Here is a 27,222-nt window from a genome sequence, read left to right as displayed (position 1 = left end):
CTGTTCCAGGAGAGTGCATCTTATAATCACTTTAAAAACGTGATTAATTTCATTACAACATTGTCTGATTGATCAGGCAGGTTTTGTTTTCAGGAACAATACATGTTTATTTCCAGTGCAAAATATTTACTTCAAGTGATGTCATTTTATTTTTAATGTCCTATGTTGGAATAGTTCATGTAGATCAGTTCCTATTCCCCGGTGTTTAGGGGTATCTGTCACGCCCTGACCGTAGAGTGTTTTATGTCTCTATTTTGGTTTTGTCAGGGTGTGATTTGGGTGGGCAGTCTATGTTCTATGATTTTCTATTTCTATGTGTTTGGCTGGGTGTGGTTCTGAATCAGAGGCAGCTGTCTATCATTGTCTCTGATTGAGAACCATACTTAGGTACCCTTTTCCCCCACCTGTTTTGTGGGAAGTTAACTTTGACTTTGTTCAGGGCACATAGCCCAAAGCTTCACGGTTTTGGTCTTTGTTTTGTCGGCGTCATTTTTAATAAAGTGAAAATGTACGCTTACCATGCTGCACCTTGGTCCAGTCCTTCAGCCAGCCGTGATAGTATCCATAGATATGCTTCTCCGTAATTCCTTTATTTTGCGTTTTGGGTGTAAAGTACTGTACATTTGTTACAACTAATATTGTCTTTTGTTGTATGTTTTCTGCATTGTCTGGATCGGCTGCACGTTTTATTGAATTGACAACATTTTCTATCTAATTTAACACCTTGTGACTGACTGCGTGGTTTGGACTTCACCTGGACAAAACACAAATCCCACACCTGCATGTTTCTGTGGCTGTGTGAGAGCAGAGCAGGGGACCATTAAACACAACACCGTGGTCTGGTCAAGCTAAGGGCCATACCGTGATTGATGTCTCTCTCCCACGCCTTGGGGCTGCTTGTTTCTCCTCAACTTCTTTACGAGGAGAATATGGAACAGTGGCCCCCACCATCACCGGATGTCTTCAACCGTGCTAACAATGAGCCTCTAATATGTCATCAGTTCTCTTTACTCTATGGCTTTGTGTTTTTTTCAGGATTATTCAACTAACATTTGACTTTAGGCTTAATGTAGGCCTTTTCATTTTCAGCTGCAGAGAGCTGTACAGGTTGAAGGCATGTCTAAATGTTTCATCATTTATATATGATGGAGTAATTGTGTGACTGTTACAATTTACACATTTGATTATTAAAGTAATTATCACTTTCATTAATAGTCCGTGTTTATTGTTTTCTCATAGGAGCAATGAGATGGTACTGGCTTCAACTGCTGTCAGAGGGTGGCGCTCTATACCAAAGAAACAGACTTTCCAAGAAAACCCATCAGCCATGCTGGGCATTTTAGATGCAGCCATGATAAATTTACTGTCATTTGTAATGAAATGAACAGTGCTTTTCAGACCTTGATCAAGGACACAGAGACTTCAAATATTTTCTCTTGAGGTTAAATTAATGTTGCTTTTCAACGAGTGTTAACTGGACTATTGGACCGATCTGTGATAATTATTTTCTGTAGGGGGCAAATGACAGACTTTTAATTACTGCCATAATGTCTGAACACCTTCAGTGACAGTAAAGAGTGCTGGAACAGGGAAAAGTCCGTTTTCATAGGCTTATACCAGTTATTTAGAGGAAGTAACTAATAATGCACTTTATAATATAGGGGAAGACGTCTGCCACTACAAAATAGTTTCCAACAAAGTTGAGGCCGAGACATAGGACACTTGAACGTTTGCATGCATTCATTAAAGTTTGTCCCTCTGTCGAACTTTCACCCCTCGATCTCCCTCCTTTCATTGGACAAAGCGCAGAAAAAAGAAAAGAAAGCTTTTTCTGCCTCAATTGTAATGAGATAGTTTACAACTAGACATTTTTACTTTATGACAATCCGCTGGTGTCGATCCTTTCTGCTAAAGATAATCCATAATCTCCCAGCAAAATTGCATTATTGGACTTGGTTTCTGTGTAACTGGCAACGAATGTGGCTTCAGTTCTATTCAAATTCTGTGAAGATCTGCAATGAATATTGTTTACACAGCAGGTGGATATGACGTCACGGACTCGGAACATCAGAAAATAACAACATCCAAATCCGCGATTCCGTTTTCTTTTATAGCGCATTAAATTGTATTAACATTAGAAGGTGCTCGCTCTCGTATTTGAGACAGACGGTGTTGTGAAACTCTAGATTATTCTCCCTGTAACGGCGCTCTCCGTGAATGCAGCAGAGATATCTTCTTGTAGTTAAAGTTAGTCCCCCCAAGCGGAGTAATATTGTTAGTATTTACAGTGTGGTTGTTGCATGCTTTCTTGGTACACAAGATCGCGTGTACAGTTCATTATCTCTAGCACAGAATTGTCTACTGCGTCCACCTACCATTGTCGATTCCGGTAAGTTGATCATATTATAATGTTCTCTCGTTACTCATTGCCTCTACTATTTCAGCTCGCTCACATGGAGTTTGTCTTTGTTTGCGACTGTTTTTTTGTATTGTTTCTATGGCGAAATAAACAAATAAACAACACCAATAATATTACACGAGAGCTGAAATACTGCTCGATGTCTTTCTTGTTGTATCGCTGTAAGCAGCGTATACCTTTTGAAATGCTCAATGATAGTATTCGGAGACGAGATACCGCATCTTCTACTTTTCTAGAAGTTTGGTCGGTAGTTGCTCTGTTTATTTTCTCATGTTTGTGACCCCGGGTGAATTTTATGTTTAACAATCTCAAGAGTATGTAAGAAGTGCAAGTTATACTTTGTGAAACCATGCTCTTGGTCAACTAAGTGTTTACACTTTAACTCAACATGAGCTTTTTGAATGTAGAGAGGAAGTTTGAGTGCCGTGATTTCTTTGGACCAAAATCAGGGATCAGGGACTTTTCCCCACGTGCTACCTTCCACAAACTGCAGAACGGACCAGACTCACTGTATAGCTGTGACTCTGACGATTCAAATTCCGTTATTTCATAGATTTTGACACATTATAATTTCTTATGGTTACAGTAGGAAGCACCGTTTTTGAAAGTTCAGTTATGTACGTTGACATAACCTAATGTATACCACGATTTGATAGTTACTGTAGCACTTGCATAGACAATACCACTCCTACAGTGTAATAACATTATTGTGGTATAGTTCACTGCAATGGTATTGAATACTCTTTTTATACTTTAATTATCTCTATATACAGGGGACATCTTTTGTAGACTTTTCTTATTTGCTACAATTACCATCCCACTTTGAGTTGTTAGTGCTTACCTGTTGGAGGATGAAAGTTTTACATAGCTTTTTTTGATTGGGTTGTAGTAGATTATATTCATATGTTTGATAAATGACACGGTTGTTACTGTAGTGGTGCTGTACAGCATATCAAACGGTAGTGTTCGAGTTTTTTTACAAGGTAGTGCTACGTGTTGCAGATTAATTTAAACATATTTTGGTTGCACTTTATAATGGCAAGTGTGTTCAGTTATTCTATTTATTTTCTGTTCTATTATTTACATCTTGAACTATATTAAATCATTATTGCAAATAAAATAACACACTGTAACTTGCACACAGGGTGTATATCATATTTTAATAATTTTGTATATATAGACTATGATTGTTTCCCTAAAATAGGAGGGAACATAACAAGCACAAAGCAGTTAGATCTACATTTTCCTCGCAATAAGGGCACAAACCAAACCTGCAGCTGGTGTGCTATTGGAGCTAAAACCATAAAAAATAAAAGGCAACCGTAGCTTTAACATCTATCGTTGGCAGAGCTCCCTCTTTCTTGCTCTTTGGATTAGTCATTGTCTGAGGGGAAAAAACACTTTTTGTAGGAGAAGTAAAGTAAACAGCCTTGAACAAGCGAACCTTGACAACCCAGATTAAGGAAAACATTGAAGATCAAACAATGCTGCTGCTGGGCTGTTGTCATGAGCTGCCTGAGAGAGAGCTGCAGACTATTTGAACAAGCACTGGGGTTTGTGTGCTCACTTATGCAGAAATGGACCTTCGCAAATGCTGACCCAGGTTTAAAAAGCACAGGGTGAACTTTCTTTGATACTTTCCAGCTCTGGTGTTGTATACAGCCAGTGTCCAGAGAGCCCCAGCCTTTCTTCTCCTGTCTGACAGGAACACACTAACAGTGTCCTCTCAGACTGCTTTATGCCAGATGAAACTACAGTGTTTTCCCTGCCCTCTATTGCAACTGAAAAAATCCACAGTCTGAAAAAAGTATTAAAATCAAGACCGGGTAGTCATATGCAGTTTTATGACTTAGCCTCCTTGAATTCCTGTCCAATCCGTAATGTACTTCTGTGTTATTTTCTAAAGTCCTGATTTTCAGTTTGGCCTTTTTAGTACATACACAGGCGTGTGTTTTGGGTCCTCTGTGTATAATGAGAATTGAGGCTAAATTGGTGAGAAAGTAATCAGTCACTCATGTATTCAGTCTGAGGAGGACTCCCATCCCAGAGTGGGCGGGCTTGCTCTTTCATCTGACTGCTCAGTATGTTGTGGACACACGCTGAAATACCCAGTGCTGGGTACGGAAGGCCTGTAAACTGACTGTGCCCTCGCTAGCAGCTCAAAGATAAGAAAATTTATTTTGGTGGGAATGAGCTTTCACACTACATAGTTTCCAGATTAGGGCTGGTATTAGGGTATTTGCCCTGTCATTATTGTTTTATACAGAGTTACTGTAATGTGAAGTGGTACCACTTTTGGATAATGTTCCCTATGTAACTTGTGTATTTAAATATCATCACCTCACTGTTGGAACATTCACATCATGAGTTTGTCATGTGACTCACGCAAGTTTACATTAAAAATTGGTCGTACATGGACATGAAAGGATGAGGGAATGAATAGTAGGATTGTAAGCAGCACAAGTGTGACTAGTATACCTACAGTGTTTATTAGTGAGCTATTCTGTTCTAATGGAATGGGTAACAAAGGAAAGCAGGACAATATTTGCAGGGTAAAGGTTAGTGTTGTCCCACTCCCTGTGGGGTGCCCAGGCAGCTGTTGTCTCTCTGCGCCGTGCCCCTGGCACACTGTGCTCTCCATGCCAGGCTGCCAGGCCATTGGTCAGGGAGTGGACGGCTTCAGGTGAGATCCGAGCAGCTCCTCTGTTTCCATGGAGACTGCACACGCTCAGGACGGCCATTAACTAATTCAACCATTAATTACTGTCTTCCGCTGTCATCTGTCCATAAAAAAGGGAGGGTGACATAATGTCACTGGCAACAGGGGGAAGAAAGGAAGTGTGCAATTTCTATCAATTAACTATACATAATGAAATAATTATTGTTGCATGATAAAAAGTTAGTACTTTTTTTTTGTACAATTTTCTAATGGGCATTTGATTATTTTCACACATTCTTTTCAGTGCAATGATTTTTTTGCGGAAATCATTAGTGCCTATTTTGTTGCCAGTTGTTTGTCTACAATTTAGTATTTATGTATATTTCATGTTATACTGTACATCATACAGGTTCTGTTGTTTTGGTGGATGACCACCTGAGACCTAATTACTTTAGTTTCACCTGCTTATCATCAATAATCCATTGAAAGGAGGTCAAATCAGTTCACTTATATACTAGAATGGAAGAGTAATAATGAAAGGGCAGTAGACAATTGTGCCATTTCAATGTGTCTACGGCTGCAAACTACACTCTCTGTAGTACTGTTGGTTTGCATTAGATGTGAAAACTTTGCATGTGTGTAGGAGTGTAGAGCGTAGTGACTATGCCTGAAAGTAATGTTTCACTCAATCTACTCATAAAGAAAGCAAATGCTTGTGCAAATCTAAACACCTCTCATATTCAAATATGTACATCTTCCATTTTTCTCACATTCTTTTTTTTTGCCATAGAGCTGACTTGTCAAACCTCAAGGGCATCTGAGATGTGAGACGTATTTTGGAGATTGAAAGGATTGCAGAAGTTTTTTCTTTTAAATAAACGGGTCACAATTGGCATGGTTCCAATCTCTTGTGTGTGTGTGTGTGTGTGTGTGTGTGTGTGTGTGTGTGTGTGTGTGTGTGTGTGTGTGTGTGTGTGTGGGGTCAGACCCATGAGGGGGTTTCTCCCTGACCCACGGTTCCACGGGCAGGATCCGCATGGGTAAAGGGAGGGATCCCACACAACACTGTTCCTAGTGGTGAGACTTTCTATGAATGTGACATTTGAAAACACCAAAGGATGCCTGCTATGATCCAGACTGTTGTGGAGTATTGATCTCGATATTTCAGTAATTTTTTGTTTCACTATACTCCTCACCTGTGTGTCTCACAAGTAGGTTGAAGTGGTCACATGTCGTGATATGCACATATAGCCGATGTCAACTATTTTACGTCACATATGCATGCAGTGGAATCACTGTATTGAGCAGCATCTTCTTGGCTGGGAATAAGACTACAGACACTCCTACAGATTGACCAAGGTTTTCCTATGCCTGGTGTCCTTGTTGAGGGGTGGCCTTGGTCCCTTCTTTCTGCTCTCCTCAGTGACTCAATACTTATGGCCTTCGTCTCTGTTTTTCAAGGTCGCTATACAGTGCATTCGGAAAGTATTCAGACCCCTTTCCACATTTTGTTACGTTACAGCCTTGTTTTAAAATGGATGAAATAATGTTTTTACGCATCAATATACACAATACCCCATAATGACAAAGTGAAAAACGTTTTTTAGACATTTTAGCAAATGTGTATGTATGTGTATATTTATACATATACACACAGTGGGGCAAAAAAGTATTTAGTCAGCCACCAATTGTGCACGTTCTCCCACTTAAAAAGATGAGAGAGGCCTGTAATTTTCATCATAGGTACATTTCAACTATGACAGACAAAATGAGAAAAACAAATCCTGAAAATCACATTGTGGGATTTTTTTAAATGAATTTATTTGCAAATTATGGTGGAAAATAAGTATTTATTACAGGCCTAGCATCTTTTTAAGTGGGAGGACTTGCACAATTGGTGGCTGACTAAATACTTTTTTGCCCCACTGTATTTTATATATTTTTTATATAGATAGATATATATATCTATATCACTTATTTACATAAGTATTCAGACCCTTTACAATGAGACTCGGTATTGAGCTTGGGTGCATTCTGTTTCCATTGATCATCCTTGAAATGTTTCTGCAACTTGATTGGAGTCCACCTGTGCTAAATTCAATTGATTGGACATTATTTGGAAAGGCACACACCTGTCTATATATAGTACCACAGTTGACAGTGCGTGTCAGAGCAAAAACCAAGCCACGAGGTCGAAGGAATTGTCCGTAGAGCCCAGAGACAAGATTGTGTCTTCACAGATCTGGGGAAGGGTACCAAAAAATGTCTGCAGCATTGAAGGTCCCCAAGAACACAGTGGCCTCCATCATTCTTAAATGGAAGAAGTTTGGAATCACCAAGACTCTTCCTAAAGCTGGCCGCCCGGCCAAACTGAGCAATCGGGGGGGAAGGGCCTTGGTCAGGGAGGTGTCCTAGAACCTGATGGTCACTCTGACAGAGCTCCAGAGTTCCTCTATGGAGATGGGAGAACCTTCCAGAAGGACAACCATCTCATTAGCACTTCACCATTCAGGCCTTTATGGTAGAGTGGCCAGACGGAAGCCACTCCTCAGTAAAATGCACGACAGGCCGCTTGAGTTTGCCAAAAGGCACCTAAAGGACTCTCAGACCATGAGAAACAGGATTCTCTGGTCTGATGAAACCAAGATTAAACTCTTTGGCCTGAATGCCAAGTGTCACATAAGGAGGAAACCAGGCACCATCCCTATGGAACCGATGTGAAATGGCTATCTAGTTAGCGGGGTGCACGCTAACAGCGTTTCAATCGGTGACATCACCCGCACTGAGACCTTGAAGTAGTTGTTCCTCTTGCTCTGCAAGGGCCGCGGCTTTTGTGGAGTGATGGGTAACGATGCTTCGAGGGTGGCTGTTGTCGATGTCTGCAGAGCGTCCCTGGTTCGAGCCCAGGTAGGGGCGAGGAGAGGGACGGAAGCTAAACTGTTACACCTACAGCTTGAGAGGATCTGTAGAGAATGGGAGTAACTCCTGAAATACATGAGTGCCAAGCTTGTAGTCTCATACCCAAGAAGACTCCAGGCTGAAATTGCTGCCAAAGGTGCTTCAACAAAGTAATGAGTGGAGGGTCTTAATACTTATGTAAATGTAATATTTCATTTTTTTTATATACATTTGCAAGCATTTAAAAAACAAATGTTTTGCTTTGTCATTATGGGGTATTGTGTGTATATTGATGAGGGGAAAAACAATTGTAATCAATTTTAGAATAAGGTTGTAACGTAACAAAATGTGGAAAAAGTCAAGGGGTCTGAATACTTTCCGAATCACTGTACTCCTATTATTACCTTGGCTGCACAAGCACATTTTTTTTTCCTGACAATTATTTAGAATACTGCACTATTTACTTAAATTCTGCATTTCTTAGCAGATTTTCCCTACTAGAATATGTCCAGCATAGCTTAGAGTTACCCACGCTCCCTTTTGGGTGTTTCACAGGTACGCAGCAAACAGTTTTAAGCAGACATCAGAGGCCCAGCCATATGCTGCAATCTGTGTTCAGCTTCCCTTGCGAGACCTCTACACCTGTTTCTCTCAGCTGGCCTGTGTGTGTGTTTCTACATTTGTGTACGAGGTCTCTTGCCTTTTTAAAGTAAAGATTCACCCAATTTGAATGTAATATTGTTTTTGTGCATCTTTGAGGGATGTCCTATCGAATCCCTGGGTCATTTCACGTTTTTATGTGTATCTGAGCTATTGTTTTTCAAGCAGGCAGAAATAATGCAGTTCTGATGTAGCATTGCGATAAAGCCTCTTGGAAGTTAATAGGAATCTGACTTTTAGATTGTGTAAATTAGAGGTCGATTTTATGATTTTTCAACGCCGATACCGATTTATCAGAGGACCAGAAAAAGCCGATACTGATTAATTGGCCGATTTTTAAAAACATATATTTAAAAGAAATTTATTTGTAATAATGACAATTACAACAATACTGAATGAACACTTATTTTAACTTAATATAATACATCAATAAAATCTATTTAGCCTCTAAATAATGAAACATGTTACATTTGGTTTAAATAATGCAAAAATAGTGTTGGAGAAGAAAGTAAAGGTGCAATATGTGCCATGTAAGAAAGCTAACGTTTCAGTTTCTTGCTCAGATCATGAGAACATATGAAAACTGGTGGTTCCTTTTAACATGAGTCTTCAATATTCCCAGGTAAGAAGTTTTTGGTTGTAGTTATTATAGGAATTATAGGACTATTTCTCTATACGATTTGTATTTCATATACCTTTGACTATTTGATGTTCTTATAGGAATTTTAGTATTGCCAGTGTAACAGTATAGCTTCCATCCTTCTCCTCGCTCCTACCCGGGCTCGAACCAGGAACACAATGACAACAGCCACCCTCGACGCAGCGTTACCCATGCAGAGCAAGGGGAACAACCACTCCAAGTCTCAGAGCGAGTGACGTTTGAAACGCTATTAGCGTGCAACCCGCTAACTAGCTAGCCATTTCACATCGGTTACACCAGCCTAATCTCGGGAGTTGATAGGCTTGAAGTCATAAACAGCTCAATGCTTGAAGCATTGTGAAGAACTGCTGTCAAACACACGAAAGTGCTGTTTGAATGAATGCTTACGAGCCTGGTGGTGCCTACCATCGCTCAGTTAGACTGCTCTATTAAATCAGACTTAGTTAACATAATAATACACATAAACATAATAACACACAGAAATACGAGCCTTGGGTCATTTAATATGGTCGAATCCGGAAATTATTATCTCGAAAACAAGACGTTTATTCTTTCAGTGAAATACGGAACCGTTCCGTATTTTATCTAACGGGTGGCATCCATAAGTCTAAATATTCCTGTTACATTGCACAACCTTCAATGTTATGTCATAATTACGTAAAATTCTGGCAAATTAGGCATCCCAAACTGTTGCATATACACTGACTCTGCGTGCAATGAACGCAAGAGAAGTGACACAATTTCACCTGGTTAATATTGCCTGCTAACCTGGATTTCTGCTAAATATGCAGGTTTAAAAATATATACTTCTGTGTATTGATTTTAAGAAAGGCATTGATGTTTATGGTTAGGTACAGTCATGCAACGAGATTGCTTTTTTTCGCAAATGCGCTTTTGTTAAATCATCCCCAGTTTGGCGAAGTTGGCTGTCTTTGTTAGGAAGAAATAGTCTTCACACAGTTCGCAACAAGCCAGGTCACACAGTTCGTAATGAGTCATGTTAGCAGGCAATATTAACTAAATATACAGGTTTAAAAATATATACTTATGTATTGATTTTAAGAAAGGCATTGATGTTTATAGTTAGGTACACATTGGCGCAACGACAGTCCTTTTTCGCGAATACGCACCGCATCGATTATATGCAAAGCAGGACACGCTAGATAAACTAGTAATATCATCAACCATGTGTAGTTAACTAATGATTATGTTTTATTTTTATATGATACGTTTTTAATGCTAGCTAGCAACTTACCTTGGCTTCTTACTGCATTCGCGTAACAGGCAGGCTCCTCGTGGAGTGCAATGTAAAGCAGGTGGTTAGAGCGTTGGACTAGTTAACTGTAAGGTTGCAAGATTGAATCCCCAAGCTGACAAGGTTAAAAATCTGTCGTTCTGCCCCTGAACAAGGCAGTTAACCCACTGTTCCTAGGCCGTCATTGAAAATAAGCATGTGTTCTTAACTGACTTGCCTAGTCAAATAAAGGTTAAATAAAAGGTGTAAAAAAAAAAAGACTGATTTCCGATTGTTATGAAAACTTGAAATTGGCCATTCCGATTAATTGGTCGACCTCTCGTATGATAGACATTTACACATGTCAGATTTCAATACAGGATGTTGTCTTCTCTCAAATGAGCCATTGATCATATTCCTACCACGAGAAATGTGTAATTTAACAGAGGGTCTAACATATTTATCCTATTTGTTTGCCTCTTCAGTCCAGAGTACGATGCGTGGGGGCGTTGCATGATCGTTGCGAATGTCAGACTCCACTCTGTGAGGCACGTATGTTTGCAAGTTGAACATGGTGAGATTGTAGACTCCGGAATTGATAATTGATTGTTTTGGAGATTTTATAGATAACTAGCTACTTCACTATATTTACTTTGGTATTAGTGTGTGTAGCTACGTTTGCTAGCTAGCTAGCCAGCCAGCCCATTTTGTAGTTGACTTGAGCTGCAACAGATTTCCACAACGATTTTCACGTGTTGCTAACAACCTTATTATAATGACAAAATGAAACATTTGTTCACAAAAATATTGTTCTCACATGTTAGTGTTATGTAACATTGCAAATTATAGGAATGAGTGGTTTTGGGTGGATTTTTCCTTTAAGGTCCAGGCACCACACCCTAATATGTTTGTTATTTTCCCCTTAATCATTTCACAATCAATTTGTACCAGTTGAATGTGTACACAAATATAATACTTTCCCCCCTCTGAAATATTGTATTAAAATATGCACATTTTGTGATATCCTTAAATATGCTCATATTTGCATATCACAGGAGTCTATTTTGCTGGACACTGGATGAAGTTTGCCTAAATATTTTTCATTCATTTTGTTAAAGTACTCCATGACCGGATTAAGTTACTACATATAGTTCAGTTTATAACATTCTCTATGAAATGTTCTTTTAAATTGTGTGATTCAATGTAGTAAACTTTGAAGTTATGGCTGTATGTCAATTTAAAAGTGGTTACAATTCATGACATTTTGACGATGGTAGTATGATAAAAAAAAGAAAAAAAAGAAATACATATAAATTGAAAAGTACATGCAAAAATGTAATTTTAGCCTCGTGTGCATGACCTTAAGGTATTTGCCTATTGGACCACAGTCCTTCTCATCGTACTGATGCTTCCACTAATCTGGGATCTGCCTGTGCTTGACAATGAGAAATAGCATCAAACACCTACACATAAGCAGTAATGCCTCCTTTAGAACACCAGCAACACTAGTTTAAATCAGCTATAGTATTTCACAACATGTGCATTAAGGCCAAGGGAGCAGAGCACTGCTAAGGGAGTCAGCCAGCCAGTCCCAGCCTTGGCGTCTTTGGTGTGTTCTCAGTTGGCAGCCCAACCCTGACAAGAAACATAACATGGCAGGGCCTGCTCTTCCATCATCAGGGCTGGGCGGAAAGTTGCTGTGCTTTGATCATGTTCTTGGGCGCATCGCTCCAGCTTAGCCCTGCCGCTCACGATGTGATAAGCCATCACAGTACTCAGATCTGAGCCGGCAGCACTGTGGGCTAGAGGAGAGGCTGGGGAGAGCAGCAATGCAAATTTTGTTGACAGGTTGTTAATGCACTCTTTCTCTCTGCCTTTGAATTAAACAATGTTGTTCCTTTCTGCTCTCGCTCTCTCCTTTCAAGAAAATGATCCGTTTCATTTGAACTACTACTTTGAGATGGAACAACACTTCCCACATTTCCTTGGCCTATGTTCACGATTAAAACACCTTTTTTTAATCAGAGGTGCATATTATTTAACTTATTGGAGCATGTTTTGAATGATTTAGCGAAATGATGCCAATTGAAATATTCTAAGTAAAATAAAACTGATGTAACTTAACTTTGATGTTGAATGTCCCCCTTTGCTCTAGTCTTCTTCTGTATTAGATGTTAGTACATACATGTTTTAGAACCATGATTTTTAAAAAGGCTGCTCTTAATTGAGTGGTTGTTGCTTGTTTATTTGATCTGTATTTACCAGCTGGGTGGTAATAGGGGAGCTGTAATTCTCAGAGATGTACTGCTCTCGCTCTCTGGGAGAGGATCAACTACTCTGATAAGCACAGAACATAGATGAAAGTCTAAAGTTACTGTTACAACTACTCTGCCTCATTTAAGGTACCAGTAGAAGAGAGTAGAACAGGATCATTATTTGTCCGACATCCGTAAGTGGTACAATGTACCAGGGTGGACTATTTGGGAAGTACTTTAAAAACGTAAATTATTAGTCGTATATTATTAGTTGTATATTATTACTCATTATTAGGCGTATATTTGACAAAAGTCTGAGAGGGTAAGCAAATCATGGAAAGTGACAGGTGTTACACCAAAATGGATTTGATTGACAGACAAGTCAACATCTAGGCTACTAGTTTGATTAAATGGTTCAAATAGAAGTTCTCCCTCCTTGAGAAGAGTTATCCAAAGAATAACTGTATGGATGGTTTACAGCTCACTCTTCACTAGGCTTATTATAGTAGGCTGAGATATAAGCGTGGTGCTCAAGGCTGGTGATTGTGGAAGGCCTTGAGGATTTAGAGTATCTCATGAGGACACAGTACCTTTTGTAGATAATGGCTGTGTTAACCTAGATTCATGACTTCTTCTATTTTCAGAGTCCCTTGAATATTGAGTTGAAGCATATGATATTGCATATTGAAAGGAAAGGCTTTACCTAAATGAAATCATTACTGATGTGGTTTGTCCACACAACATAGTAGATGAATAAATGCTGATGGTGACTTGCCTTACCTCAATGACTCAGATGACCTGAAAATGGGGGAATTACAGTGCCTAGTGAAAGTCTACACGCCCTTAACAGTGTCTTCACATTTTTCTGCCTTCACATTTTAAGTGAAAGAATGTATAAAATATATTAAAAAAAGAGAAAATTAATACACAATAAAACAATGAAAGTGTCTTGATTTACATATGTCTTAACACTCCAGAGTTAAAACTTAGTGGAAGCACCTTTTGCAGCCATTACAGCTGTGAATACTATTCTACTTTGCACAACTCTCTTAGGGCAGTATACATTAAGGATGTCCATTATTTTTGTCAAAATTACAGACGCACAAATATCGTAAGCTCCCGAAAATGCTAACTATTGTAATGGTGAGAGGTTAGCATGTCTTTGGGGGATGATATTTGTGCAAATGCATCCAACAAGTTTGTAGAGTCACAAGCTTAATGTAATCATTGCGTGCTAGGAATATGGGACCATATACTAAACTTTTGACTACTCTAGCCCTTTCCTGCAGTCAAATGACCTAGTGGCCTCATGGGTGGAATGTTATATATATATATATAAAAAAAATCATAATTACCAAACATTATTTTAAAAGATTTGTTGAGAAATCTGTTGTTTCTATGACAAATTGTGTTGTTATATTTCAGCCGTCTGTGATGTATATAAAGTGTAATATTGGGATGCAAACTCTATATTCTCTGACATGGTACAGGTGTCTTCTTTTTTTTACGCCCATAACCATGTGTGTGAGGTGTATACTTCTGTTTTTTAAAGTAGATTTGTTTAAGACTGCCAAGAAACACTCTGTGTGACCCTAATTTAGCCCACTGCAGTGAAAGATTAATAGACATATAAGTGAATTTGTCCCAATACTTTTGGTCCCCTAAAATCAGGGAACTATGTAAAAAAAAAAGAAAAAAAAAAGTGCTATAGTTTCTAAATGGTTCACCCGATATGAATAAAACCATGTATCAGTTCAAATCCAAAGTGCTGGAGTACAGAGCCAAAACCACAGAACATGTGTCACTGTCCCAATACTTTTGGAGCTTACTGTAAGTTTCCTTAATTAACAGCTGTGCAAGGTTGGTAGAATATTATTCAAAATGATCCACAGCTGTAATGGCTGCCCAAGGTGCTTCCACCAAGTATTATCTCAGAGGTGTGAAAACATATGTAATCAATACATTCTCATTTTGTATTTCTTAGTCATTTAGATTTTTGTTGTTGTTGTATTGCCTTCACTTTGAAAATGAGGAGTAGGTCGTGTAGATCAATAGGAACAAAATCTTATTTAATTACATTTTAGATTACATTTTAGGCTAGAAAAATGTGAAGACTGTGCAAGGGGGTGTGTTGAAATTGAGGAGCCACTATGGATCTGTCTCCGTCAGTATGTTAGTCACACGCAATATTTCAGACACCACTGGCTCAATTTTGAAGGAACTTGGGTGAATGATGCATCTTACCATAGAGTTCTGGCATTTACGAAATGACACTGATTGCCCCAAAGGGGCGCTATAGTAATCAACTGAAATGTGTTTGTCACGTGATATCTCAGACACCAAACTTTAAACAAGCATATCTCCTGTCCCGTTTGAGCTACAGTCATGACATATTTGTACATACACTGATTGTACAAAACATTAAGAGCACCTTAACCGTTTCACGTGTGAATTCCAAATATCTCTAACGGTCGCCCCAGCGTGACTTTTTTTTTATGTGGCTGATGTCAGAATGCACTCACTGTTCCAAAGTGTGATAGTTACGCTACAGGATACTTAACCTGCAGTCCCCTCTAAACAAGGCATGCTGCCTGCAAATTATCTAAAGGCTCTTTCAACTTGTCAATTTCAAATGATTGTATAACAAGTTTTATTTAATAACAGCAGTTTGAATTGAGGTGTGTTCCACCTCCTCATTAATTCACATAGCAGTAGCCCATTTCATTGTTGCAGACAAATTATGTTTGAGGCTTTACTGAGCCGTCTACAACGAGAACCCAAGCACTTCCCTAGTGTTTCACCAGATCAAGAATACAGACATTTGCACATCTCCGTTCAGAACAGATTCTGCACAAACTTTTTTTCTGCTGGCACATTTTCCGGCTGACGCCCACATTGCCTTCATTTTTGTTTTCCTTGCTAATAAAAACTTTGGACGTGTGTGTGTGTGTTCCTATCAAAGAAAGTGCCTTATTACGTTATCATTATAGTTTCTGTATATTGTCGTTTCTACTGTATGTATGGAGCATAATGTATATACTGTTTTATTCACGTTTTTGGATGGTTGTACTGATTACGATGAGTTAATGCTAAGCAACGCTACTTGGCTTAGTATTGGGAAACCTATTCATCGAACATCTCATTCGAAAATCATGGGCATTAATATGGAGTTGGTCCCCCCTTGCTGCTATAACAGCTTCCACTCTTCTGCGAAGGCTTTCCACTAGATGCTGGAACATTGCTGCTGGGACTTGCTTCCATTCAGCCACAAGATAATTAGTGAGGTCAAGCTCTGATGTTGGGCGACTAGGCCTGGCTTGCAGTCAGCGTTCCAATTCATCCTAAAGGTTTTTGATGGGGTTGTGGTCAGGGATCTGTGTAGGCCAGTCAAGTTCTTCCTCACCGATCTCCACAAACCATTTCTGTATAGACCTTGCTTTGTGTTCGTGGGCATTGTCATGCTGAAATAGGAAAGGGCCTTCCTCAAACTGTTGCCACAACATTTGGAATCAAAGCCTCAATCATCTAGAGTGTTCTTGTATGCTGTAGCATTAAGATTTCCCTTCACTGTAAGTAAGGGTCCAAGCCCGAACCATGAAAATAAACCCCAGACCGTTATTCCTCCTCCGTCAAACTTTACAGATGGAACTATGCAGATCCATCCGTCAGACGTTCAGATGGTGAATCGCGATTCATCACTCCAGAGAAAGTGTTTCCACTGCTCCAGAGTCCAGAGTGGCGAGCTTTATACCACTCCAGCCAATGCTTAGTGATCTTAGGCTTTTGTGCGGCTCCCGACAAACAGTTATTGTGCTGACGTTGCTTCCAGAGGCAGTTTGGAACTTGGTAGTGAGTGTTGCAACTGAGGACAGACAATTGTTTTACGCGCTACGAACTTCAGCACTCGTCGGTCCTGTTCCGTGAGCTTGTCTGGCTAACCACTTTGCGGCTGAGCATTTGTTGCGCCTAGATGTTTCCACGTCACAATAACAGCATTTGCAGTTGACCAGAGCAGAAATGTCACCAACTGACTTGTTGGAAAGGTGGCATCTTATCACGCTGCCACGTTGAAAGACACTGAGCTTTTCAGTACGGGCTATTCTACTGCCAATGTTTGTCTAAGGAGATTACATGGCTGTGTGCTCAATTTTATACACCTGTCAGGAACGGCTGTGGCTGAAATAGCCAAATCCACTAATTTGAGGTGTCCACATACCTTTGACCATGTAGTGTAAATGCCAGCTATGTGTGGCGCCATGTTTGTTGACATTATACAATGCATTCTAGTTGTCATGTAAACGTCTGTTAGACCAAAGATGTTATAAAAATATGAGGTGAAGGGATGGTTTACTCGACTGACTTTCGTAACTATCGTTACTCAGGTATTGCCAACACAGACCCCCGTTCCAGGGGTTCCCCCCCCATTTATTGATAAATCCCCCATCATAGTAATATTTCCTGCGGCATATCTCCCCACGATACCTTCCCCACATGAACTTGAAATCCCCCACAAATGAAATGAACCCCACAAACCCCCCTAAAATGGTTTCACCCAAATTGGGCCACCCTGTTTAGCTTTCGTGCTACTGTTAGGCTATGCATTAGGCTTGTATTTGGGGTGATGATCCGTGAGGTGATAACATTTTATTTGCTTTGTGACTTGTCAAAAACTGTAAACGACTTGTCAAGACATGTGCTCCTGTTCTTGTATACACTGTAACAAGTACATCGAAGACTTGTAATATGCTGAGAAGTGGGCAAATTCTTTGGGCTTTGTGCGCAGCCATCTTTGACTTTGTTTATTTGCATCTTATAGTGAATGGAATTCTGGGATTAGGGAGTTTTCGCTTGTCAAACAAACAAACATGACTGCCATCAAAAAATTTAGCTGCTGTTAGGTTAGCTGATACACTTCTCTTTTCTAAACAATGTTGCAACAAGTTTAGCTGTTAGGTTGCCAGCTTATGTTTAGTTTCTTTTGTCAGTGCAACAAGTTATATAGACTGGTTTTTGGAGTGAGTTTGGCTGTGGATGTGTTCTGTTTGATGCTTGGATGATGTAAAAGATAAATGCAAACAATAAAAGGTGAAATTGAGGAATAAAGTTGTGAAGACTTATTTCCCATCAGTACAAAAACATTGTTTAGATGCTTTTCAGACAATAATGCTGTTTAGTCGTGTTTGTTGCATCATACATTATTTTGCTTCCATTCCGGTGACATATTTGTGATGGTACGCTGCAGGGACCACTCAACAATGATCACAAATATGTGATCGTACTCGTTAGTGTTAATATTGCATCTCTGGCGTCTCCAGAGATGCAACCTCTCTCATTGTCACTCAATGCCTAGGTTTATCTCCACTGTGCTCACACCCTACCATACCCTTGTCTGTACATTATGCCCTGAATCTATCCTATCACGCCCAGAAATCTGCTCCTTTTATTCTTTGTTCCCAACGCAATAGACGACCAGTTCTTATAGCCTTTAGCCGTACCCTCATCCTACTCCTCCTCTGTTTCTCTGGTGATGTAGAGGTTAACCCAGGCCCTGCGTGTCTCCAGGCGCTCTCATTTATTGACTTTTGTAACCGTAAAAGCCTTGGGTTCATACATGTTAACATCAGAAGCCTCCTCCCTAAGTTTGCTTTATTCACTGTTTTAGCATACTCCAACCCATCCAAGCCGTGTCTGAATCCTGGCTTAGGAAGGCCACCGAAAATTCTGAAATTTCCATCACCAATTACAGAATTTTCGGTCAAGATAGAACTGCTAAATGGTGCAGAGTTAGCCTGCAGAGTTCTGTCATACTATCCAGGTCTATGCCCAAACAGTTCGAGCCTCTACTTTTAAAAATCCATCTCTGCAGAAATAAGTCCCTCACTGTTGCCGCTTGTTATAGACCCCCCTCGGCCCCCAGTTGTGCCCTGGACACCATATTTGAATTGATCACCCCCCATCTATCATCAGAGTTCTTACAATTACGTGACCTAAACTGGGATATGCTTAACACCTCCTCTGCCATTGTTGCAACCCCTATTACTAGTATGTTCAACCTCTTTCATATCGTCTGAGATTCTTAAAGATTGGAAAGCGGCCACGGCCATCCCCCTCTTCAAAGGGGGAGACACTCTAGACCCAAACTGTTACAGACCTATATCCATCCTGCCCTGCCTTTCTAAAGTCTTCGAAAGTCAAGTGAACAAACAGATCACCAACCATCTTGAATCGCACCGTACCTTCTCTATGCAATCCGGTTTCCTAGCTGGTCACGGGTGCACCTCAGCCACGCTCAAGGTCCTAAACAATATCATAACTGCCATTGATAAAAGACAGTACTGTGCAGCCGTCTTCATCGACCTGGCCAAAGCTTTCGACTCTGTCAATCACTGCATTCTTATCGGCAGACTCAACAGCCTTAGTTTATCTAATGACTGCCTCGCCTGGTTCACTAACTACTTCTAAGATGGAGTTCAGTGTGTCAAATCGGAGAGCCTGTTGTCCGGACCTCTGGCATTCTCTATGGGGGTGCCAAAGGGTTAAATTCTCGGGCCGACTCTTTTCTCTGTATATAGTCAATGTTGTTGCTCTTGCTGCTGGTGATTCTTTGATCCATCTCTACACAGATGATACCATTCTGTATACATCTGGCCCTTATTTGGACACTGTGTTAACAAACCTCCAAACGAGCTTCAATGAATATGCTAGAAAAATGCTAGAAAAACTAAATGCATGCTCTTCAAACGATCACTGCCCGCACCCGCCCGTCCGACTAGCATCACTAATCTGGACGGTTCTGATTTAGAATATGTGGACAACTGCAAATACCTAGGTGTCTGGCAAGACTGTGAACTTTCCTTCTAGACTTATATCAAGCATCTCCAATCCAAAATGTAATCTAGAATCGGCTTCCTATTTAGCAACAAAGCCTCACTCATGCTTCCAAACACACCCTCGTAAAACTGGCTATCCTACCGATCCTGGACTTCGGCGATGTAATTTACAAACTAGTCTGTAAATAGCCAATCCAACCAACTACCTACCTAATCTGTAAATAGCCAATCCAACCAACTACCTACCTCATCCCATATTTGTTTTTGTTTTTCTGCTCTTTTGCACACCAGTATTTCTACTTGCACATCCTCATCTGCACATCTATCACTCCAGTGTTAATTGCTAAATTGTAATTACTTTGCCGCTACGGCCTATTTATTGACTTGCCTCCTTACTTCATTTGCACACACTGTATACAGATTTTTCTTTTGTGTTATTGACTGTACGTTTGTCCCATGTGTAACTCTGTGTTGCTGTTGTCACACTGCTTTGCTTTATCTTTGCCAGGTCGCAGTTGTAAATGAGATCTTGTTTTCAACTGGCTTACCTGGCCCGGGGTAGGCCCTCATTGTAAATAAGAATTTGTTCTTAACTGACTTGCCTAGTTAACCTTTATTTAAGTAAAAATAAATAAAAAAGTTTGCTGGATGTCTTTTGGGTGGCGGACCATTCTTGATAAACACGTGAAACTGTTGAGCATAAAAACCCAGCAGCGTTGCAGTTCTTGACACTATCTTGTGCGCCTGGATCCTACTAACATACCCTGTTCAAAGGCACTTAAATGTTTTGTCCTGCCCATCCACCCTCTGAATGGCACACATACACAATCCATGTCTCAATTGTCTCAAGGCTTAAAAATCCAACCTGTCTCCTGCCCTTCTTCTACACTGATTCTAAGTGGATTTAACAAGTGACATCAATAAGGGATCATAGCTTTCACCTGGATTCACCTAGTCAGTCTGTATCATGGAACTTGCAGGTGTTTCATAATGCTTTTTACACTGTTTATGCATATCCTCATGAGAAACACATTTTCTATAAGCTGCATCATTTGTGGGGGATGACATGTTTACTGTTGCCTTGTTCTTTCCATGCCTCTCTTCCTCTGCTTCTCTCTATCACACACACACACACACACACACACACACACACACACACACACACACACACACACTCAACCTTGTTTGTGTGAGAGCTGCTGTTGTTTGATAGCCCAGTCTCCCAGTAGATCTTCTGACATTGTTGTTGTTTGCCTGTGTTGGTTGGAGCGTGTGACTTGTATTTGCCCAGACTCCTTGGAGGGAGTTTGTTTTTGTTCTCAGTGTGGTAAGCAGGGTGGGGCTCCATTCCCCAACCACTCAGAGAGAGATGCTTATTTTCTCAGGTGCTATTTTTTTGTGTATCAGTTTGGTCAATAGACTTACTAAATGATGTGTTGGAGGGGATATTTAGCTGACTTGTTTGTTTTGGTCCTTGGATGGAGAGCGGATGGAGAGCGGCTGAATCCCACGTTATGGACGTTACATTTGAACATTTGAACTTAATGTTTCACAGAATGGAAAACCAAAATACAAATTAAGTTTTTGATGTGTGTCTATAGTACCTCTTAGAGGGAGTGTATACTCAAAAAAGCGAACTTCTATATATTGGCATGTTGGAGAAATAAAGAAAATAAGAAGCGTTATGAATGTTACATGAAATGGACAAGCTTTTTGGGAAGACTGAACATAATAGCAAAAGTCTGCGAGTTTGTAAGTCTTGGGCAAAATATGTATAGCCATATAGAAGGAGAGGCTTGGTTAAACACAAAAACGATGATTTTTGAATAGATTGAATATTCCATTCTTACTTTAAAGAGCAAAAACAAACGTTATGGATGTGACCCCCTCCGTTATGGATGTTAAGATTAGAATGTCTATTTTCCGATTCTGTAACGAGTTCTTGATCAAAATCTATCATAACACATTTGTTGTTATTTGGAATGTCAGCAGAAAGCATAATACTTTAGGATGACACAATTATAGGTAGCCTGAATAGTATACCCGGCCAGGCACCACACCGTAATAGGTACATATGACATTTTTGGCTGATATCCAATATTTTCCTTGCCCAAAAAAACAATTCCGATTTTATTTAAAATTTTAGCATCCTTTTAAGCATTCTAGTACAGTTAAATAGTTAACACACACAACGGGCACTGCATCTCAGTGCAAGAGGCGTCACTACAGTCCCTGGTTCGAATCCAGGCTGTATCACATCTGACCCTGATTTGGAGTCCCATAGGGCGGCGCACAATTGGCCCAGCGTTGTCAGGGTTTGGCCAGGGTAGGCTGTCATTGTAAATAAGATTTTGTTCTTAAAGTATCATTTTAAGTGTAGCTCACAATTTAAAAAAATGTAACCTTTATTTAACTTGGCAAGTCGGTTAAGAACTTCTTATTTACAATGATGACCTATCGGGGAAAAATGGGTTAACTGCCTTGTAGAATGACAGATTTTTACCTTGTCAGCTCGAGGATTTGATCTAGCAACCTTTCGGTTACCTGCCTAGTGGTTTGTTCAGGCATTAGACATTCTTGAGTCTGAAGCAGATATTCTTGAGATAAGCACCTTTAAACATTATCATTATCAAATGAAAAACTATACAGGTATTGTGATAATTTGCCATATCGCCCAGCCCTAATTTCAACCTTGTTTAGCATGATCTATTAAATTATGGCATAATTCTACTGTTTGTATTCATTTTCATCACTGTCAATTACATACTTTTTTATTTTGAAGGCCAACCGCAAAGTCCACAATTGTGGCTAATCCTTATTGTGGCTACCTTCACATAGATGGGTCCGACTACAATTAATCAAATAAGAACTGCCTTATAAATTAGGGTTATTTTAGATAATGACACCTAGCTAGCTAACTATAGCCACTGAAACAGATTGTTGTTTTGCTACGTTTTTGGGAAAGAACATTGTTTGCATCCATGCCCTGGCTAGCTTTTTTTATGACCAACACTGTAGGTGCGCGAGACACCGTTACCAGCATTATAGCATACGTAACGTAAATCGGTGTGACCTATGAAATACGAGTGATAGTGTAATCAATGTGTAATAACTACGTAAAAGATGAATGAACGTGTTAAATTGTTATGTGACGTACAGTCATATTCAGGTCCTGATTGGGTCTATTTGATCTTTCAAGTAAGCTTGTTGACCAAAAGGCGTTCCATAGAAATCCTGGTTGAGAATGAAATGACTGACCAATGAACAATGAAAGAGCACAGCAAGTAAGTGAAAGAAATAGGTTTTTGATTATGTTTTACTGGTAATGGGGACATATGTAAATGCCAACAAAATAACTAACTTTTTGGTCAGTGTGGTGTGTGTGTGTGTGTGTGTGTGTGTAACCTTTTATTTAACTAGGCAGTTAAGGAAAACTGTTCCATGTTTGCGGCCAGAGAGCACGTACCTGGGGTCAATTAAATTGATAAGCCTCTTAACCTTCCTTTTCGACTGTGTGTTATTGCAGGACTCTGAAACAACTGTGAATTGAGCCACATTTATTTTCAACCTATGTGTATTGAACACTATTCCTGAGGAAAAACAATACTGTGTCGATGTTTTGGAGTCTGATAACTCTGACGAGGACGTTGGGAAAAAATATTTTGTGTATTGAATAGACTGCTACCTCGTTTAATTGATCCACAATTCTTAGGTAAAGCTGTACAGTGCAATATGAATGTCAATACACACATTATGCTGACTGGGGAGGGGATTTCACACAGTCACAGTCCCACGATAAGAGCTACAACGCTAATATTTGTGTAAACTCTTCACAGTTGTGTTCTGTGGGTGTCCCCAAGTAGACTGATACCCTATTTCATTGCTTCACATTCCAACCAACACATAACCCGGTCAGGTCGAGCCTCACTAGCCATATGAAGCTCGCTGGCTGCTTATAACATTAGATTTGGGCAACAGGGTGAAGTAGCTGGCTAGCTATTTATTATCATGAACTGAAGTTCAATTTCAATAGGTGAACAACAAGTGGCTACCTAGCTAATACTCACAATGATTCCAAAATCAATCCTCAGAATTGTGAAAATGACTGCAGTTTCTACTGGTCATTGTTTTCAGGTTGGTTGTATTGGTGCTATCTAGGTGCCAAGCTAAAGCTAGCTAGCTACCCTAGAAGTTGTGTTCAAACAAATAATGCTTTATTACCAACGCGGGATTGTAAACACATTGTTCTTGGCCGGTGTTTGCTTGTTTGCAGACTTTTTTGTGCAGCTTTGACAGTGCTACTGATAGTAATATTGGCGCTTGGCGTGCACGTGCAAATTCAGAACACACAACATTCTATAATAAAACTGTGTTAATTGACGTGTCAAATAGTGATGTTTGACGTGTGTCTTGTTTGACACGCAAAGACCCAAATGGCATTCCATAGTATGTTGTGAAACTGATAGCAGTGACGCTATTACTGTGTAACTCTGGTAGGGCAACATCTGAACAATAACACACTTAGTAACGTTAGTGTGTACCGGTGCTCGACCAGTCAAGAACGCTGTCGTGGGTGATTCAAGGTCAATAAATTCCATTATCTTGGCGTTTTAATGTATTTCACCTTTGACTTTTTTCTTTTTTACTTACTCTTTCCAATGACTGCTCGACTTGTTGACTGTTCGATCCACACAGCAGAAACTGTGGGCTAGGTCAGGAATGCCGTGTTGCATGTGCAGCGCAAAATTTTACGTGGCGTCATTACATCATGTTATATAGGCATGCATACAGCTTTAACATTGGTTTTTTCACATCGGCCATAAAGTAGACATCGGGCCAATACTGATGTTGGCATTTTTAGCTATATCGTCCGATTCTGATATGTTCACCGATATATCGTGCATCCCTAATTTATTATATAATATACAGTACCAGTCAAAAGTTTGGACACCTACTCATTCAAGGAATTTTCTTTATTTTTACTATTTTCGTCATTGTAGAATAATAGTGAAGACAACAAAACTATGAACTAACTCATGGAATAATGTAGTAACCAAAAAAGTGTTAAACAAATCAAAATATATTTGACATTTTAGATTCTTCAATTCTTCCCTTTGCCTTGATGACTGCTTTGCACACTCTTGGCATTTTCTCAACCAGCTTCATGAGGAATGCTTTTCCAACAGTCTTGAAGGAGTTCCCACGTATGCTGAGCACTTGTTGGCTGCTTTTCCTTCACGCTGCGGTCCAACTCATCCCAAACCATCTCAATTGGGTTGAGGTCGGGTGATTGTGGAGGCCAGGTCATCTGATGCAACACTCCATCACTCTTCTTCTTGGTCAAATAGCCCTTACACAGCCTGAAGGGGAGTTTAGTCATTGTCATGTTGAAAGTTGGCCCCACTAAGTGGGATGGCATATCACTACAGAAAGCTGTGGTAGCCATGCTGGTTAAGTGTGCCTTGAATTCTAAATAAATCATAGACAGCGTCACCAGAAAAGCACCCCCTTACCATCACACCTCCTCCTCCATGCTTCACGATGGGAACCACACATGTGGAGATAATCCATTCACCTACTCTGCATCTCACAAAGACAGAGTTTGGAACCAAAAACCTTAAATTTGGACTCATCAGACCAAAGGACAGATTTCCACCGCTCTAATGTCCATTGCTTGTGTTTCTTGGCCCAAGCAAGTCTCTTCTTGTAATTGGTGTCCTTTCGTAGTGGTTTCTTTTCAGCAATGAAGGCCTGATTCATGCCGTCTCCTCTGAACAGTTGATGTTGAGATGTGTCTGTTACTTGAAGTCTGTGAAGCATTTATTTGGGCTGCAATTTCGGAGGCTGGTAACTCTAATGAACTTATCCTCTGCAGCAGAGGTAACTCTTGGTCTTCCTTTCCTGTGGCGGTCCTCATGAGAGCCAGTTTCATCAAAGCACTTGTTGGTTTTTGAGACTTCACCTGAAGAAACTTTCAAAGTTCTTGAAATGTTCTGGATTGACTGACCTTCATGTCGTAAAGTAACGTTGGACTGTCGTTTTAGCTTTGCTTATTTGAGCTGTTCTGGCCATATTATGGACTTGGTCTTTTACCAAATAGGGCTATCTTCTGTATACCACCCATACCTTGTCAGAACAGCACTGATTGGCTCAAACATATTGAGAAGGGAAGAAATTCCACAAATGTAACTTTTATCAAGGCACACATGTTAATTGAAATGCATTCCAGGTGACTACCTCATGAAGCTGGTTTAGAGAATGTCAAGTGTGTCATCAAGCAAAGGGTGGCTACTTTGAAGAATCTCACATTTATTTGATTAAAAGTGTTTTGGTTGCTACAGTACATGATTCCATATGTGTTATTTCATAGTTTCGATGTCTTCACTATTATTCTACAATGTTGAAAATAGTAAAAATAAAGAAAAACCCTGGAATGAGTAGTTGTGTCCAAACTTTTGACTGGTACTGTATATACAGTATTTAGTCAGGTAGTTAATATTAGCTAGCACTAGTCGGACACACCTGATATACACACCTATTCATTCCGAGGTTTTGCTTTATTTTCACTATTTTCTACATTCTGAGACTTGTCCTGAAGCCACTCCAGAGTTGTCTTGGCTGTGTGCTTAGGGTTGTTATCCTGTTGGAAGATGAACCTTCGCCCCAGTCTGAAGTCCTGAGCGCTCTGGAGCAGGTTTTCATTAAGGATCTCCCTGTACTTTGCTCCGTTCATCTTTCCTTTTGATCCTGACTAGTCTCCTAGTCCCTGCCGCTAAAAAACATCACCACAGCAAGATGCTGCCACCACCATGCTTCACTATAAGGATGGTGCCAGCTTTCATCCAGATGTGACTCTTGGCATTCAGGCCAGAGAGTTCAATCTTGGTTTCATCAGACCAGAGAATCTTGTTTCTCATGGTCTGAGAGTCCATTAGGTTCCCTTTGGTAAACTCCAAGTGGGCTGTCATGTGCCTTTTACTGAGGAGTGGCTTCTGTCTGGCAACTCTGCCATAAAGACTAATTGGTGGAGTGCTGAAGAGATAGTTGTCCTTCTGGAAGGTTCTCCCATCTCCACAGGGGAACTCTGGAGCCATGTCAGAGTGGCCATCGGGTTCACCTCCCTGACCAAGGCCCTTCTCCCCCGATTGCTCAGTTTGCCCGGGCGGCCAGCTCTACAAAGACTCTTGGTGGTTCCAAACGTCTTCAATTTATGAATGATGGAGACCACTGTGTTTTTGGGGATCTTCAATGCTGCAGGCATGTTATGGTATCCTTCTCCAGATCTGTGCCTCGACACAATCCTGTCTTGGAGCTCTACGGACAATTCCCTCGACCTCATGGCTTGTTTTTTTCCTCTGACATGCACTGTCAACTGTGGGATCTTACATAGACCGGAATGAGCCTTTCCAAATCATGTCCAATTAATTTAATCAATTGAATTTACTACAGGTGTACTCGAATCAAGTTGTGAAAACGATGACATGGTTCCCATTATTCCTGGATAAAACCAAACACTGCTTTCCACAATAAGAACCTTATACCAACAGTCAGGCATGGTGTCTATAGTGTGATGGTTTGGTGATGCTTTGTTGCCTCGGGACCTGGA

At 40.1% G+C, this 27,222-nt stretch overlaps 1 protein-coding gene across 10 annotated transcripts in view; it reads left to right on the top strand.

Moving 5' to 3' along the window:
* Positions 1-2,107: 2,107 nt before the first annotated feature.
* foxp1b (forkhead box P1b) overlaps positions 2,108-27,222 on the top strand; it is a 206,943-nt gene continuing 181,828 nt past the window's right edge. For 2 of the 10 annotated variants that reach the window (XM_064968879.1, XM_064968885.1), the window contains exon 1: positions 2,113-2,389. The gene's annotated coding sequence lies outside the window, so the exon portion shown is untranslated. Of the gene's footprint in view, positions 2,390-27,222 lie in introns of all 10 variants that reach the window. The other 8 variants (XM_064968881.1, XM_064968880.1, XM_064968874.1 and 5 more) reach the window with 8 other exon arrangements.

This window comes from Oncorhynchus masou, chromosome 6 (assembly GCF_036934945.1).
Source record: "Oncorhynchus masou masou isolate Uvic2021 chromosome 6, UVic_Omas_1.1, whole genome shotgun sequence".
NCBI lineage: Eukaryota > Metazoa > Chordata > Actinopteri > Salmoniformes > Salmonidae > Oncorhynchus > Oncorhynchus masou.
This window is presented reverse-complemented; position numbering and strand designations above follow the sequence as displayed.